The sequence below is a fragment of the Anomaloglossus baeobatrachus genome, chromosome 7, assembly GCF_048569485.1.
Source record: "Anomaloglossus baeobatrachus isolate aAnoBae1 chromosome 7, aAnoBae1.hap1, whole genome shotgun sequence".
NCBI classification, from domain to species: Eukaryota; Metazoa; Chordata; class Amphibia; order Anura; family Aromobatidae; genus Anomaloglossus; species Anomaloglossus baeobatrachus.
This window is the reverse complement of record NC_134359.1, coordinates 247,669,017-247,685,300: the sequence shown is the minus strand read 5'-3', so window position 1 is coordinate 247,685,300 and position 16,284 is coordinate 247,669,017. Positions and strand designations below refer to the sequence as shown.

Here is a 16,284-nt window from a genome sequence, read left to right as displayed (position 1 = left end):
TGCCAATTGCTACAGAACATCAACGTTTTCTACGTTTTGTGATAGGAGACGACCATTTTCAGTTCGTAGCTCTGCCATTTGGTCTGGCGACAGCCCCACGGGTCTTCACCAAGGTCATGGCGGCGGTGGTAGCAGTCTTGCACTCTCAGGGACACTCGGTGATCCCTTACCTAGACGATCTACTTGTCAAGGCACCCTCTCAAGAGGCATGCCAACTCAGTCTACAGGCTACGCTGGAGACTCTCCAGACTTTTGGATGGATCATCAACTTTCCAAAGTCAAATCTGTCACCGACACAGTCACTAACGTATCTTGGCATGGAGTTTCATACTCGAGCAGCGAGAGTGAAGCTTCCGCTAAACAAGCAGCGGTCCCTACAGACAGGGGTGCAATCGCTCCTTCAGGGCCAGTCGCACCCCTTACGGCGCCTCATGCACTTCCTAGGGAAGATGGTGGCAGCCATGGAAGCAGTTCCCTTTGCGCAGTTTCATCTGCGTCCACTTCAATGGGACATTCTCCGCCAATGGGACGGGAAGACGACTTCCCTAGACAGGAAAGTCTCTCTTTCCCAGACGGCCAAGGACTCTCTGCAATGGTGGCTCCTTCCCACCTCATTGTCTCAGGGAAGATCCTTCCTGCCCCCATCCTGGGCAGTAGTCACGACAGATGCGAGTCTGTCGGGGTGGGGAGCAGTGTTTCTACACCACAGGGCTCAGGGGACGTGGACTCAGCAGGAGTCCACCCTTCAGATCAATGTTCTGGAAATCAGGGCAGTGTATCTTGCCCTACTAGCCTTCCAACAGTGGCTGGAAGGAAAGCAGATCCGAATCCAATCGGACAACTCCACAGCGGTGGCATACATCAACCACCAAGGAGGGACGCGCAGCCGGCAAGCCTTTCAGGAAGTCCGGCGCATTCTGATGTGGGTGGAGGAAAGAGCATCCACCATATCCGCAGTTCACATCCCGGGCGTAGAAAACTGGGAAGCAGACTTCCTCAGTCGCCAGGGCATGGACGCGGGGGAATGGTCCCTTCACCCGGACGTGTTTCAGGAAATCTGTCGCCGATGGGGAGTGCCGGACGTCGACCTAATGGCGTCTCGGCACAACAACAAGGTCCCGGCATTCATGGCGCGGTCGCGAGATCAAAGAGCGCTGGCGGCAGACGCCTTGGTGCAAGATTGGTCGCACTTCCGCCTCCCATATGTATTCCCGCCTCTGGCACTCTTGCCCAGAGTACTACGCAAGATCAGATCCGATTGCAGCCGCATCATACTCGTCGCCCCAGACTGGCCGAGGAGATCGTGGTATCCGGATCTGTGGCATCTCACGGTCGGCCGACCGTGGTCGCTTCCAGACCGTCCAGACCTGCTGTCTCAAGGGCCGTTTTTCCATCAGAACTCTGCGGCCCTGAACCTGACTGTGTGGCCATTGAGTCCTGGATCCTATCGTCAACAGGATTATCCCAGGGAGTGGTAGCCACAATGAGACAAGCTAGGAAGTCAACTTCTGCTAAGATCTACCACAGAACGTGGAAGATTTTCTTAACCTGGTGCTCTGCTCAGGGAGTGTCTCCCTGGCCATTTGCATTGCCCACTTTTCTATCTTTCCTGCAATCAGGGTTGGAAAAGGGCTTGTCGCTCGGCTCCCTTAAAGGGCAAGTCTCGGCACTATCCGTGTTTTTTCAGAAGCGTCTAGCACGTCTTCCTAAGGTGCGCACGTTCCTGCAGGGGGTCTGTCATATTGTGCCCCCGTACAAGCGGCCGTTGGATCCATGGGATCTGAACAGGGTACTAGTGGCTCTCCAGAAGCCGCCCTTCGAGCCTCTCAAAGAAGTTTCTTTTTCTCGCCTGTCACAGAAAGTGGCGTTTCTTGTTGCGATCACATCGCTTCGGCGAGTGTCTGAGCTGGCTGCTCTGTCATCCAAGGCTCCCTTCTTGGTGTTCCACCAGGACAAGGTTGTGCTGCGCCCCATTCCGGAGTTTCTCCCTAAGGTCGTATCCTCGTTTCATCTTAATCAGGATATATCATTGCCTTCCTTTTATCCTCATCCGGTTCACCGGTATGAAAGGGACTTGCGTTTGCTAGATCTGGTGAGAGCACTCAGGATCTACATTTCCCGCACGGCGCCCATGCGCCGTTCCGATGCACTTTTTGTCCTTGTCGCCGGTCCGCGCAAGGGGTTGCAGGCTTCTAAAGCCACCTTGGCTCGATGGATCAAAGAACCAATTATAGAGGCCTACCGTTCTGCTGGGCTTCCGGTTCCTTCAGGGCTAAAAGCCCACTCAACCAGAGCCGTAGGTGCGTCCTGGGCATTACGGCACCAGGCTTCGGCTCAACAGGTGTGTCAGGCGGCTACCTGGTCGAGTCTGCACACGTTCACCAAGCATTATCAGGTGCATACCTATGCTTCGGCGGATGCCAGCTTAGGTAGAAGAGTCCTGCAGGCGGCAGTGACATCCCCGTAGGGGGGGGCTGTTTTGCAGCTCTAACATGAGGTATTTCTTTACCCACCCAGGGACAGCTTTTGGACGTCCCAATCGTCTGGGTCTCCCAATAGAGCGCTGAAGAAGAAGGGAATTTTGTTACTTACCGTAAATTCCTTTTCTTCTAGCTCTTATTGGGAGACCCAGCACCCGCCCTGTTGTCCTTCGGGATTGTTTTTGCTGTTTGCGGGTACACATGTTGTTCATGTTGAACGGTTTTTCAGTTCTCCGATGTTACTCGGAGTTAATTTGTTTAAACCAGTTGTTGGCTTCCTCCTTCTTGCTTTGGCACTAAAACTGGAGTACCCGTGATTCCACGGGGGGGTATAGCCAGAGAGGGAGGGGCCTTGCACTTTTAGTGTAGTGCTTTGTGTGGCCTCCAGAGGGCAGTAGCTATACCCCAATCGTCTGGGTCTCCCAATAAGAGCTAGAAGAAAAGGAATTTACGGTAAGTAACAAAATTCCCTTCTTTTTCTTGGTACCATATATATATATATAGTTGCACTGTAAGGTCGCTTCTTGGCTGGACACCCTGTACTGCTCTGAGGAGGCAGCAACATGTCATCCGCAAAACGCAAGGGTGCCAAGGCACAGGCTGTGTACACTGCTTGTACAGCATGTGGGGCTAATCTACCAGCAGGCTCCAATGACTCACATTGTGTGCAATGTTCGGTCCCTGTGCCACTTCGTCAGCCAGAGCCTATGGTGGTAGTGGCCCAGGCAGAGACGCCTGTGAACTCTGCCCCGGTGACGGGGACAGACTTTGCAGTTTTTGCTGATAAAATGTCTGTGACTATGACAAAAATCCTGGAGACCTTGCAGTCCAGGCCAGTTACTCAGGCCATGGACACTGCTGTGTCTATGCTCTCCGGTCCCCCTCAGTTGGAACTAATCCGTACTTCAAGGGGGTCTCAAGCATCACAGGCTGAAGTCTCTGACTCAGATGACAGTCCCAGGCAGCCTAAGCGAGCTCGCTGGGAAAGACCCTCCACGTCATCACACTGCTCAGGGTCTCAGCGAGAAGAGTCTCTCTGTGATGAGACTGAGGACGGTGATCAGGATTCTAATCCTGAGGCCCCTCTCAATCTGGATGCCCCTGATGGTGACGCCATGGTTAATGACCTTATATCGGCAATTAATAGACTGTTGGATATTTCTCCCCCAGCCCCTTCTGCAGAGGAGGCAGCTGCACAGCAGGAGAAGTTCCATTTCCTGTATCCCAAGCGTAAATTAAGTGCTTTTTTGGACCACTCTGACTTCAGAGAATCGATCCAGAAACACGACGCTCATCCAGACAAGCGTTTCTCTAAACGTTCTAAGGATACCCGTTATCCTTTTCCCTCTGAGGTGGCCAAACGCTGGACCCAGTGTCCAAAGGTGGACCCCCCAATTTCCAAGCTTGCGGCTAGATCCATAGTCGCATTAGAGGATGGCGCTTCACTTAAAGATGCCAACGACAGACAGATGGACCTTTGGTTGAAATCTGTCTATGAAGCTATCGGCGCGTCGTTTGCTCCAGCATTCGCGGCCGTGTGGGCACTCCAAGCTATTTCAGCTGGTTTAGCACAGGTGGATGCTATCATACATCCAGCAGTACCGCAGGTGGCGTCCCTAACTTCGCAAATGTCTGCGTTTGCGACCTATGCTATCAATGCTGTCCTAGAATCTACGAGCCGTACCGCTATGGCGTCCGCCAATTCTGTGGTTTTGCGCAGAGCCTTGTGGTTAAAGGACTGGAAAGCAGATGCTGGTTCCAAAAAATGCTTAACCAGCTTGCCATTATCTAGAGACAGACTGTTTGGTGAGCCATTGGCTGAAATCATAAAACAGTCCAAGGGTAAGGACTCTTCCTTACCACAGCCCAGAGCAAGTAAACCTCAACAGAAAAAGTGGCAGTCGAGGTTTCGGTCCTTTCGAGGCTCGGGCAAGGCCCAATTCTCCTCGTCCAAAAGGACTCAGAAAGAACAAGGGAGCTCAGATTCCTGGCGGGCTCACTCACGCCCCAGGAAAGCAAATGGAGGAACCGCTTCCAAAGCGGCTACCTCATGACTTTCGGCCTCCTCCCTCCGCATCCTCGGTCGGTGGCAGGCTCTCCCGCTTTTGCGACATTTGGCTGTCACAGGTCAAAGACCGGTGGGTAACAGACATTTTGTCTCGCGGGTACAGAATCGAGTTCAGTTCTCGGCCTCCACTTCGGTTCTTCAGAACCTCCCCACACCCCAACCGAGCAGATGCCCTGCTGCAGGCGGTGGACTCTCTAAGAGCAGAAGGAGTCGTGATCCCTGTCCCCCCTCAGGAACGGGGGCGAGGATTTTACTCCAATCTCTTTGTGGTTCCAAAAAAGGACGGCTCCTTCCGTCCTGTTCTGGACCTAAAACTGCTCAACAAGCATGTGAACGCCAGGCGGTTCCGGATGGAATCCCTCCGCTCAGTCATTGCCTCAATGTCTCAAGGAGATTTCCTAGCATCAATAGACATCAAAGATGCTTATCTCCACGTGCCGATTGCTACAGAGCACCAACGCTTTCTACGCTTCGTGATAGGAGACGACCATCTTCAGTTCGTAGCTCTGCCATTTGGTCTGGCGACAGCCCCTCGGGTGTTCACCAAGATCATGGCGGCAGTGGTAGCAGTCTTGCACTCTCACGGACACTCTGTGATCCCTTACTTGGACGATCTACTGGTCAAGGCACCCTCTCAAGAGGCATGCCAACTCAGCCTGAATGTTGCACTGGAGACTCTCCAGGCGTTCGGGTGGATCATCAACTTCCCAAAGTCAAATCTGTCACCGACCCAATCACTAACGTATCTTGGCATGGAGTTTCATACTCTCTCAGCGATAGTGAAGCTTCCGCTGGACAAGCAGCGGTCTCTACAGACTGGGGTGCAGGCTCTCCTTCAAAGTCAGTCGCACTCCTTAAGACGCCTCATGCACTTCCTCGGGAAGATGGTGGCGGCAATAGAGGCGGTTCCGTTTGCGCAGTTTCATCTGCGTCCACTTCAATGGGACATTCTCCGCCAATGGGACGGGAAGTCAACATCCCTGGACAGGAAAGTCTCCCTTTCCCAGACGGCCAAGGACTCTCTGCAGTGGTGGCTCCTGTCCACCTCATTATCACAGGGAAGATCCTTCCTACCACCGTCCTGGGCGGTGGTCACGACAGACGCGAGTCTGTCAGGGTGGGGAGCAGTGTTTCTCCACCACAGGGCTCAGGGTACGTGGACTCAGCAGGAGTCCACCCTTCAGATCAATGTTCTGGAAATCAGAGCAGTGTATCTTGCCCTACTAGCCTTCCAACAGTGGCTGGAAGGAAAGCAGATCCGAATTCAGTCGGACAACTCCACAGCGGTGGCATACATCAATCACCAAGGGGGGACACGCAGTCGGCAAGCCTTCCAGGAAGTCCGGCGGATTCTGATGTGGGTGGAAGCCACGGCCTCCACCATATCCGCGGTTCACATCCCCGGCGTAGAAAACTGGGAGGCAGACTTCCTCAGTCGCCAGGGCATGGACGCAGGGGAATGGTCCCTTCACCCGGACGTGTTTCAGGAAATCTGTCGCCGATGGGGAAGGCCGGACGTCGACCTAATGGCGTCCCGGCACAACAACAAGGTCCCAACCTTCATGGCACGGTCTCGCGATCAAAGAGCTCTAGCAGCAGACGCCCTAGTGCAAGATTGGTCGCAGTTTCGGCTCCCTTATGTGTTTCCACCTCTGGCACTCTTGCCCAGAGTGCTACGCAAGATCAGATCCGACTGCAGCCGCGTCATACTCGTCGCTCCAGACTGGCCGAGGAGGGCGTGGTATCCGGATCTGTGGCATCTCACGGTCGGCCATCCGTGGGCACTACCAGACCGACCAGACTTACTGTCCCAAGGGCCTTTTTTCCATCGGAATTCTGCGGCCCTGAACCTGACTGTGTGGCCATTGAGTCCTGGATCCTAGCGTCTTCAGGCTTATCCCAAGGGGTCGTTGCCACCATGAGACAGGCTAGGAAGCCCACGTCTGCTAAGATCTACCACAGAACGTGGAGGATATTCTTATCCTAGTGCTCTGCTCAGGGAGTGTCTCCCTGGCCATTTGCATTGCCTACCTTTCTTTCTTTCCTGCAATCTGGGTTAGAAAAAGGTTTGTCGCTCGGCTCCCTTAAAGGACAAGTCTCGGCGCTATCCGTCTTTTTTCAGAAGCGTCTAGCACGACTTTCTAAGGTGCGCACGTTCCTACAGGGGGTTTGCCATATCGTTCCCCCGTACAAACGGCCGTTAGATCCATGGGATCTGAACAGGGTACTAGTTGCCCTCCAGAAGCCGCCCTTCGAGCCTCTGAGGGAGGTTTCACTTTCTAGACTATCACAGAAAGTGGCTTTTCTAGTAGCGATCACATCTCTTCGGAGAGTGTCTGAGCTGGCAGCGCTGTCTTCCAAGGCTCCCTTCCTGGTCTTCCACCAGGACAAGGTAGTGCTGCGCCCCATTCAGGAGTTTCTCCCGAAGGTGGTATCCTCTTTTCATCTTAATCAGGATATCTCTTTGCCTTCGTTTTGTCCTCATGCAGTTCATCGGTATGAGAAGGATTTACATTTGTTAGATCTGGTGAGAGCACTCAGAATCTACATTTCCCGCACGGCGCCCCTGCGCCGTTCGGATGCACTCTTTGTCCTTGTCGCTGGTAAGCGCAAAGGGTCGCAGGCTTCTAAGGCTACCCTGGCTCGATGGATCAAAGAACCAATTCTTGAAGCCTACCGTTCTGCTGGGCTTCCGGTTCCATCAGGGCTGAAGGCCCATTCTACCAGAGCCGTGGGTGCGTCCTGGGCATTGCGACACCAGGCTACGGCTCAACAGGTGTGCCAGGCAGCTACCTGGTCGAGTCTGCACACTTTCACCAAACATTATCAGGTGCATACCTATGCTTCGGCGGACGCCAGCCTAGGTAGAAGAGTCCTGCAGGCGGCAGTTGCCTCCCCGTAGGGGAGGGCTGTCTTCGCAGCTCTAACATGAGGTATTTCTTTACCCACCCAGGGACAGCTTTTGGACGTCCCAATCGTCTGGGTCTCCCAATGGAGCGCCGAAGAAGAAGGGAATTTTGTTACTTACCGTAAATTCCTTTTCTTCTAGCTCCTATTGGGAGACCCAGCACCCGCCCTGTTGTCCTTCGGGACTTTTGGTTGTTTTTCGGGTACACATGTTGTTCATGTTGAACGGTTTTCAGTTCTCCGACGTTACGTCGGAGTGAATTTGTTTAAACCAGTTATTGGCTTTCCTCCTTCTTGCTTTTGCACTAAAACTGGTGAGCCAGTGATCCCACTGGGGGTGTATAGCCAGAAGGGGAGGGGCCTTACACTTTTTAGTGTAATTGCTTTGTGTGGCCTCCGGAGGCAGTGCTATACACCCAATCGTCTGGGTCTCCCAATAGGAGCTAGAAGAAAAGGAATTTACGGTAAGTAACAAAATTCCCTTCTTTTTTTATTTATTTTTTTTTATTTTTTCTTCTTCTTTACAGTTTTACCAGCAGCAGACTATTGTGAATCAGCTGATCGCTCTCAATAGCCGGCGGCCGGGCGCTCAGCTGAGCGCTCTCACATGTCGGCGGCCGGGCGATCAGCTGAGCGCTCTCACATGCCGGCGGCTGGGCGCTGAGCTAAGCGCTCTCCCATGCCGGCAGCCGGGCGCTCAGCTGAGCGCTCTCACATGCCGGCGGCCGGGCGCTCAGCTGAACGTCCGGCCACCGAGAAACAAAATAAAGTTTCTGTGATTTAAAAAAAAAACAAAACAAAACGCATGCGCAGTGAAAAATAAAGGTTTCCATCGCTCAAAACAACGTTACATGCAGCGTTCCTTCCGCCCGACGCAGCGTCAAAATAACGACGCTTTGTCGTCCAGCGGATGCAACGCTGATGTCGCGGGCGGGGAGGACGCTGTCGGATGCGCTCGCTAACGCTCGGGTCCGGCGCTGCTGCGGCTGCTGCTCGGTGGCTCGAGCGGTGGGCCGGATCCGGGGACTCGAGCGGCGCTCCTCGCCCGTGAGTGAAAAGGGGTGGTTGGTTTGGGGGATTTAGTCCGTGACGCCACCCACGGGTTGTAGTGTGAAGATGGGCACCACCGCTGCTGGTGACGGGGATCCCGGGAGCGATGGTAGGGAGCAGCTGGGATGTTGTTTTCCCCCTCCGTGGGTAGGGGTCGGTTGTCCCGGGGCCCGGTGGTGAGACGGGGAGGCAGGGTTGGTGAGGTGCAGGGTTGCAGGGATAGCGCGGCACGGTGCCGGATGGCACTGGTGTACTCACTCAGTATGAGATGCACAAAGTCCTCGGTAAACCAAACGGCTGGATGTACGGGTCCCGCAGCCGGATGCAGTGTCTCTCCCCGGACAGGTGATGGCGGCTGTCTTTCCCTGCACCTTTGTGTACTTGTTTGACTACGATGGATTCCCAATGGTAGTCCGCTCCCCGGTGTATGGGTGCCGGAGGAGCCCGTTTGCCCGCAGGCGCTGGCCCTTGGGTCTCTAGCCTTAGGTGGTAGCTGTTACCCTCACGGTGTGGGCGGTTGCCTTCTATCGGGACTTTTGCTGTTAGGAAGCCCCTGGGGTTCCGGTCACACTCGGATTTGGCTGTTGACGGCGGCTCCAAGCCTAGCCGGGGTCCGATGGCCCTGCCTGTGTGTGCTGGCTTCACTTCACTCCCCGGTCGGTACCGGCGGGCCAACGCCCGTCCCCACTCCTACGGTTCCGCATTGATTCACCACTCCTGCAGACGGCCACCACCGTCTGCCCACCTTGCTGTCAGTGCCTGGGCCACAAACCCAGACACTCTCCACTTCACTCCTCTCACTTCACTGCTCAACACTCAACTCTCCTTTTCCCGCCTCCAGGCCTGTGAACTCCTCGGTGGGCGGGGCCAACTGCGTGGCTTCGCCCCACCTGGTGTGGACATCAGACCCTGGAGGGAGGCAACAAGGATTTTGTGTTTGGCTGATGTTACTTTCTAGTGGGGGTGGGGTGTTTGTGTGTTATCTGTGACGACCTGGCTAGGCCAGGGCGCCACACTGACACTTGCATTACAGTGCGTTGTCCATACAAGTCTATGGAGAATAGCGCAGTGCGTTAACGGACTGCGCTATTCCCCATAGTGACGGACTCCGCTGATTGCAAGTGTGAAAGTACCCTAAATCTTATTGCATCCACACGTGGCGTAATAGATGACATTATTCGTATTACAGGTAATATGTTCTCTGATTACAAAGGTCTTCATACCATCACTAGTTGAGAACTCAGTACAGCCGGGGATATTGGGGCAGGAGAGACAGCGACCACAAGGAAAGCAGCCTCTTACTGGACCCAAGGAGCCAAACACAATAGTCAACTTTGGGGCAACATAATAATTGTCAGTAGTTTATAGAATAAAAGAACAATTTACATTTTACTCAAAAATATGAAGAGAAAAATCAGAAAAACTGCATTTTGCAGTGGTCTCATTTTTGCAAGAGATATAGATATATATAGATATAATTTTAATTCTTCCCACCACACAACAGGTTGTTGCATTAATTTGTGCACCTGTATTGTAGATGCAAGTCACACTCACAATTGGAAATGTCTGAAATGTACAAGCTCCACATTTTTGGTTATTTTTACTGTTTTTATGGTTTTCTATTTATTTATATCTTTTCTGTTGTAGGGCTTCTTTTGTGACTGGGATGATGCGGCATTGGCCAAGTTCTCCAAGTTCTTTTGTGAACAGTCTGAGGAAAAGCGAGAACAAGCCGAGAAGTCTCTGAAGCTCCAGAACAAACGTGGAGGAAGAATTGTTCTTCAGGACATCAAGGTGAGAATGTTTTAATCATCCATTAAATTAAAAAAAAAAGTAATAAATACATATATATACCGTATATATGTATATATATATATATATATATATATATACAGTACAGACCAAATGTTTGGACACACCTCATTCAAAGAGTTTTCTTTATTTTCAGGACTCTGAAAATTGTAGATTCACATTGAAGGCATCAAAACTAAGAATTAAAACATGTGGAATGAAATACCTAACAAAAAAGTGTGAAACAACTGAAAATATGTCTTATATTCTAGGTTCTTCAAAGTAGCCACCTTTTGCTTTGATTACTACTTGGCACACTCTTGGCATTCTCTTGATGAGCTTCAAGAGGTAGTCACTGGAAATGGTTTTCCAACAGTCTTGAAGGAGTTCCCAGAGATGCTTAGCACTTGTTGGCCCTTTTGCCTTCACTCTGCGGTCCAGCTCACCCCAAAGCATCTCGATTGGGTTCAGGTCTGGTGACTGTGGAGGCCAGGTCATCTGGCGTAGCACCCCATCACTCTCCTTCTTAGTCAAATAGCTCTTACACAGCCTGGAGGTGTGTTGGGGGTCATTGTCCTATTGAAAAATAAATGATGGTCCAACTAAACGCAAACCGGATGGAATTGCACGTCGCTGCAAGATGCTGTGGTAGCCATGCTGTTTCTGTATGCCTTCAATTTTGAATACATCCCCAACAGTGTCACGAGCAAAGCACCCCCACACCATCACACCTCCTCCATGCCTCACAGTGGGAACCAGCCATGTAGAGTCCATTCGTTCACCTTTTCTATAAAGATGATCCAAATATCTCAAATTTGGACTCATCAGACTAAAGCACAGATTTCCTCTGGTCTAATGTCCATTCCTTGTGTTCTTTAGCCCAAACAAGTCTCTTATGCTTGTTGCCTGTCCTTAGCAGTGGTTTCCTAGCAGCTATTTTACTATGAAGGCCTGCTGCACAAAGTCTCGTTTTACAAGTCGTTCTAGAGATGAGAAGGTGTGTCCAAACTTTTGGTCTGTACTGTAATATATATATATATATATATATATATATATATATATACAATATATTATTTTTCATATTCCCACTGGATATTTTGTCTTCCCAAGAGGCATTAAGTCCTTATCGCTGCTAATTTAAATTCATACATGGTTCTATTAAGATCTGTTTCCCCCAAACTCCAGCCTTCAGGGCCTCCAACAGGTCATGCTTTTTAGGATCTCCTTAGTATTATACAAGTGAGAGAAAATTTAGCAATTTCTGATGTCTTTAATGATTCCATCAATTGCAATGGTAAAAAAAAAGCCTGAAAACCTGATGTATAGTGATGGGCGATCCCCCCGATGTTCATGTTTGGGAGACTCGCCCGAATGTTTTGTAAAGTTAGAGTTCGGATTCTGAGATAATGCGAACTTGCGTCCGATCACCGAACTTGGACTTTACAGTTATGTGATGGGGCGGGGGGGCTGTAAAATAAAGAATACAGTTAATAATAAACATTGTCATTTTACTTGTATTACCTCGTTGGTTATAGATCGGTCATATGGCTATGACGTCATGCTAGGTCATGTCAGTGTATCTTGCTGGTACACGGTGCTCGCCCAAGCATCTCAGTACTTGGTATACTCGGCGAGCGCCGTGTACCGACGAGATGCTCAGGCACATGCTTGGCTCTTTAACCCTGCATGTTGGCGCTCTTTACAGAGTCAGCCTACATGCAGGGATAGGCTGCCACAGCCATTGATGAATAACGTCGTCGGGAATCACGTGATGGAGATCACCATTGCTATAGTAACCCACTCGTTAGGTTATTATGGCAGGGGTGGCAGCGGTGACGTCACCGCTTACCAACCCACAGCCTCTGCTCACTCATTGAGTGATTAAACAGCGCGGGGAGCAGAAGCGTTTTTCCTCCCCTGTGCTTTCTGATATAGCAGTGCTGCATGGGTTGAAGAAGACAGAAGACCATGATCGTTGATGCTTGAGAGGGAATAATAAAGATGGAATCCATAAATGTGTCTGTGTATTTATTTCTAATAAAGTATTTTTTCCTGTGTGGTGTGTTGTCTTTTTTTAACCCATTATTGGAGATTCTTAATGGCCGGGTCAAACTTGGCCTGACATTAAGAATTTCTGGCTTAATACTAGCTGGTAAAACAAAGCTGGTAATAACCCCTTATTACCCAGCGTGCTGCTGGGATAGAGTTGGATACAACGCCAGAAGATGGCGTTTCTATGAAAGCGCCATTTTTTGGAGTGGCTGCGGACTGCAATTCGCAGCAGTGGTGCCAGAAAGCTTGGGCCAACCTGCGCTGCGGATTCCAATCCCCAGTTGCCTATTTGTACCTCTCTGGACACAAAAATTGGGTGACGCCCACGTCGTTTTATTTTAATTATTTCATGAAATAATTAAAAAATGGGCTCTCCTATATTTTTGGTTCCCAGCCGGGTACAAATAGGCAGCTGGGGGTTGGGGGCAGCCCGTACCTGCCTGCTGTACCTGGCTAGCATACAAAAATATGGCAAAGCCAACATAATTTTTTTTTTTCTGGAAAAAAACTTTAAAAAAAAGGACTTCCCTGGATGCAGTGTGGGTTAGCCAAGCAACAGCTGCCTGGATTACCCTTATCCAGCTGTAGAAAATGCAGCGGGAGCCCACACATTTTTTTTTAAATTTTTTAATTAACTAAAAAACAATATATATATACAGTATATACAGTGCATATATATATATATATATGTATATATATATATATATATATGTATATATATATATATATATATATATATATAGCACCGGGAAAAATTAAAAGACCACTGCAAAATTTTCAGTTTTTCTGACTTTTCTCTTTATATTTTTGAGTAAAATGTAAATTGTTCTTTTATTCTATAAACTATTGACGTCTCTGAATTTCCAAGCAAAAAATTTTGTTTATTTTACAATTTCCCTTTTACTCAACAATATACCTATAAAGAGAATAATCTAGTAAACAGTAAAACAAAAACACAACACAAGACATTTTTTTTTTATTAGAAATAAAACAGAAAAAAAAACATTTAGAGACTCCATCTTTATTATAAAAAAAATCCTTAGTCAGACGTAATCCACAGATAGAGCATAGTCAGCTTCATCACTCTGTACAGACACAGTCTATATGTGACGCCCTGGACTAGCCAGGTAGTCACAGACATTACACCACACACACCCCCTCCCCTGGATAGTTAAACCAGTCAACCAAAAACCCTTGTTGCCTCCCTCAAGGAGCTGATGTCCACACCAGGTGGGGTGGAGCCAGGCGGTTGGCTCCACCCACCGAGGAGTTCACAGGCCTGGAGGCGGGAAAAGGTGTCAGATGAGTTTTGGAGGTGAAAGTGAGAGGAGTAAAACATCTGCGTGTGCCTGGGTAGGAGCCCAGGCACTGACAGCAAGGTCGGCAGACGGTGATGGCCGTCTGCAGGAGTTAGCGGATATCTGCGGAACCGTAGGATCGGGGTTGGGCAGTGGCCCACCGGTACCGAACCGGGAAGCGGAGTGAAGTTAAGCACACAGGCAGGGCCATCGGACCCCGACTAGGCTTGGAGCTGCCGACAACGGTCAAATCCGAGAGTGACTGGAACCCCAGGGGTTTCCTAACATCCAAGTCCCGCTAGAAGGCAACAGTCCACACCGTGAGCATATACAGCCACCGCCACAGGCTAGAGATCCAAGGGCCAGCGCCTGTGGGCAAAAGGGCTCCTACGGTACCAATATGCCGGGGAGCAGACTACCATTGGGAAACCATCGGAGTCGACACATGTTACACAGGTGCAGGAAAAGACAGCCACCATCACCTGTCCGGGGAGAGCAAAGACACTGCAACCGGCTGCGGGACCCGTCCATCCGGCCGTTTGGTTTACTAGAGACTTTGTGACTTTCTGTCTGAGTGAGTACAACAGTGCCATCTGGCACCGCGCCGCGCTGCCCCTGCAACCCTGCACCCCAGCCATCCAGCCTCCCCGCATCGTCACCGGGCCCAGGGAACACCAACCCCTACCCACAGAGGGGACAACACCCTAGCTGCTCCCTACCATAGCTCCCGGGATCCCCATCACCAGCAGCGGTGGTACCCTCATCACCACGTCCCGTGGGTGGCGTCACGAACTATCTCCCCAAACAAATCATCCCTTTTCACTCACGAGTGAGGACGCTGCTCGAGTTCCCGGGTCCGGCCCACCGCTCGAGCCACCGAGCAGCAGCAGCAGAAGCCCCGGACCCGAGCGTGGCGAGCGCGTCCCTCCGTCCGCGACATATACACAGTGAGGAGAACACAGAGGCAATTCAGCTCTGCTACATCACTCTACAGAGCGAGATGCAGGCTGACAGTGAGAGGATGATTGCACTTGCATCTCGCATTACATCACCCCGTATGGACTGATCTCAGGACAGGAGCGCTTCAGTTACATGGAAACACATGCAGCCGACTGCTGCTGTCGGGAGATTGTGCGCCGTGATGCGACACTCGCAGAGTGACAGTTAAAGTTCAATCGTGTCCATGAGCCATGGACTCGGGTGAACCCTGAGGTCACCGAGAACACGGCCGAAAACAGCCGATGACTGCCAAGTGACGAGCAGTGCATTGAATACCCCCGGAAGGTAGAGGACCTTTGGTAATGTCATCTATCAGTCTGTAAGCCAATGTATGTACACCATTCACTGGTCATGTGGCTATGACATCATTGAAGGTCCTGTAAGTCCAGTGCTGGTTACCGAGCGGCCCAGCAATGATCGATCGCGGAGGCAGAAGCGGCGGGAGACAGTGTCTGCAGGTCGCATCACAGGACTTGTAAGTATGATCATAATGTTTTTTTTTAATAATGTGCTTGCTTTTTACAGCCCGTGGACCCGATCTGTAACACGAGCTTCCCAGGAAAGCTCGTGATCCGGATCGTGCACACGATCAGTATGTGATCGGTACGATCCCTCATCTTTACAGATCGGGATCGCCCATCCCTACTTCTGTTGCTAATTCAGCCAGTGAGCGGCGCTATCTGTGTCTGCTCGTCCCCATCACGTGACCCGGGTTGCAGTGACCTCTCATGTCCGGTGATGTCACATCGACTTCCAGAATCGGAAGGTGACCCAGCATCACCGAGGCGTGACCCAGTCTCCCTGAGTGACTGGGCTGTGGGCAGAGTTTCCCCGCACATAACAGCCCAGCATCTCGCGTCTTCTCTCCTTCACTGCTTTCCTTAAGGCCCCTTTCAGACGTCCGTGTTTCAGGTACGTGTGACATCTGTTTTTAATATGGATGTCACACGTACCCATGTTTTCTTCGGCGCTCCATTGGGAGACCCAGACGATTGGGTGTATAGCTACTGCCTCCGGAGGCCACACAAAGCATTACACTAAAAAGTGTAAGGCCCCTCCCCTTCTGGCTATACACCCCCAGTGGGATCACTGGCTCACCAGTTTTCTGCTTTGTGCGAAGGAGGTCAGACATCCACGCATAGCTCCACTGTTTAGTCAGCAGTAGCTGCTGACTATGTCGGATGGAAGAAAAGAGGGCCCATATAGGGCCCCCAGCATGCTCCCTTCTTACCCCACTTGTGGTTTGTAAGGTTGAGGAGCCCACATGCTGTTTTTCCTTCCCCATCCCCCTGAGGGGCTCTGAGGAAGTGGGATCTTACCGGCCCCCAAGCCCTGAGGCCGGGCTCCATCCACAGACCCAGTGAACCTGCTGGATACGGAGCTGGGTACCGTTCAGGGACAAGGCCCTGCAACTTTCAGGTACTCTGTGTCCCCGTACAGACAGGCACACACACGCCAGACTTGCTGGGTGTGTTAGTGCGCCGGGGACAGTAACGCTGCACGCTGGGGTTTGAGTCACAGCAGCTTAGCTGTGTGACTTCATGTGCTGGGAACTACCGCGCCGGCCACTCTCGGAGCGGCGGCGCGGCTGGGGCTTTTGCGGCCTAGCTCCGCTTCGTTCCCGCCCCCTCCCTGTCAA

General features: G+C 51.2%; 1 long non-coding RNA gene across 1 annotated transcript in view; it reads left to right on the top strand.

The window, feature by feature from the left end:
* Positions 1-16,284, top strand: part of LOC142245366 (uncharacterized) — a 121,679-nt gene that overhangs the window by 31,164 nt on the left and 74,231 nt on the right. Inside the window, exon 2 of the long non-coding RNA XR_012724767.1 lies at positions 10,153-10,299. This is a non-coding gene — a long non-coding RNA (uncharacterized LOC142245366). The remainder of the gene's footprint in view (positions 1-10,152; positions 10,300-16,284) is intronic.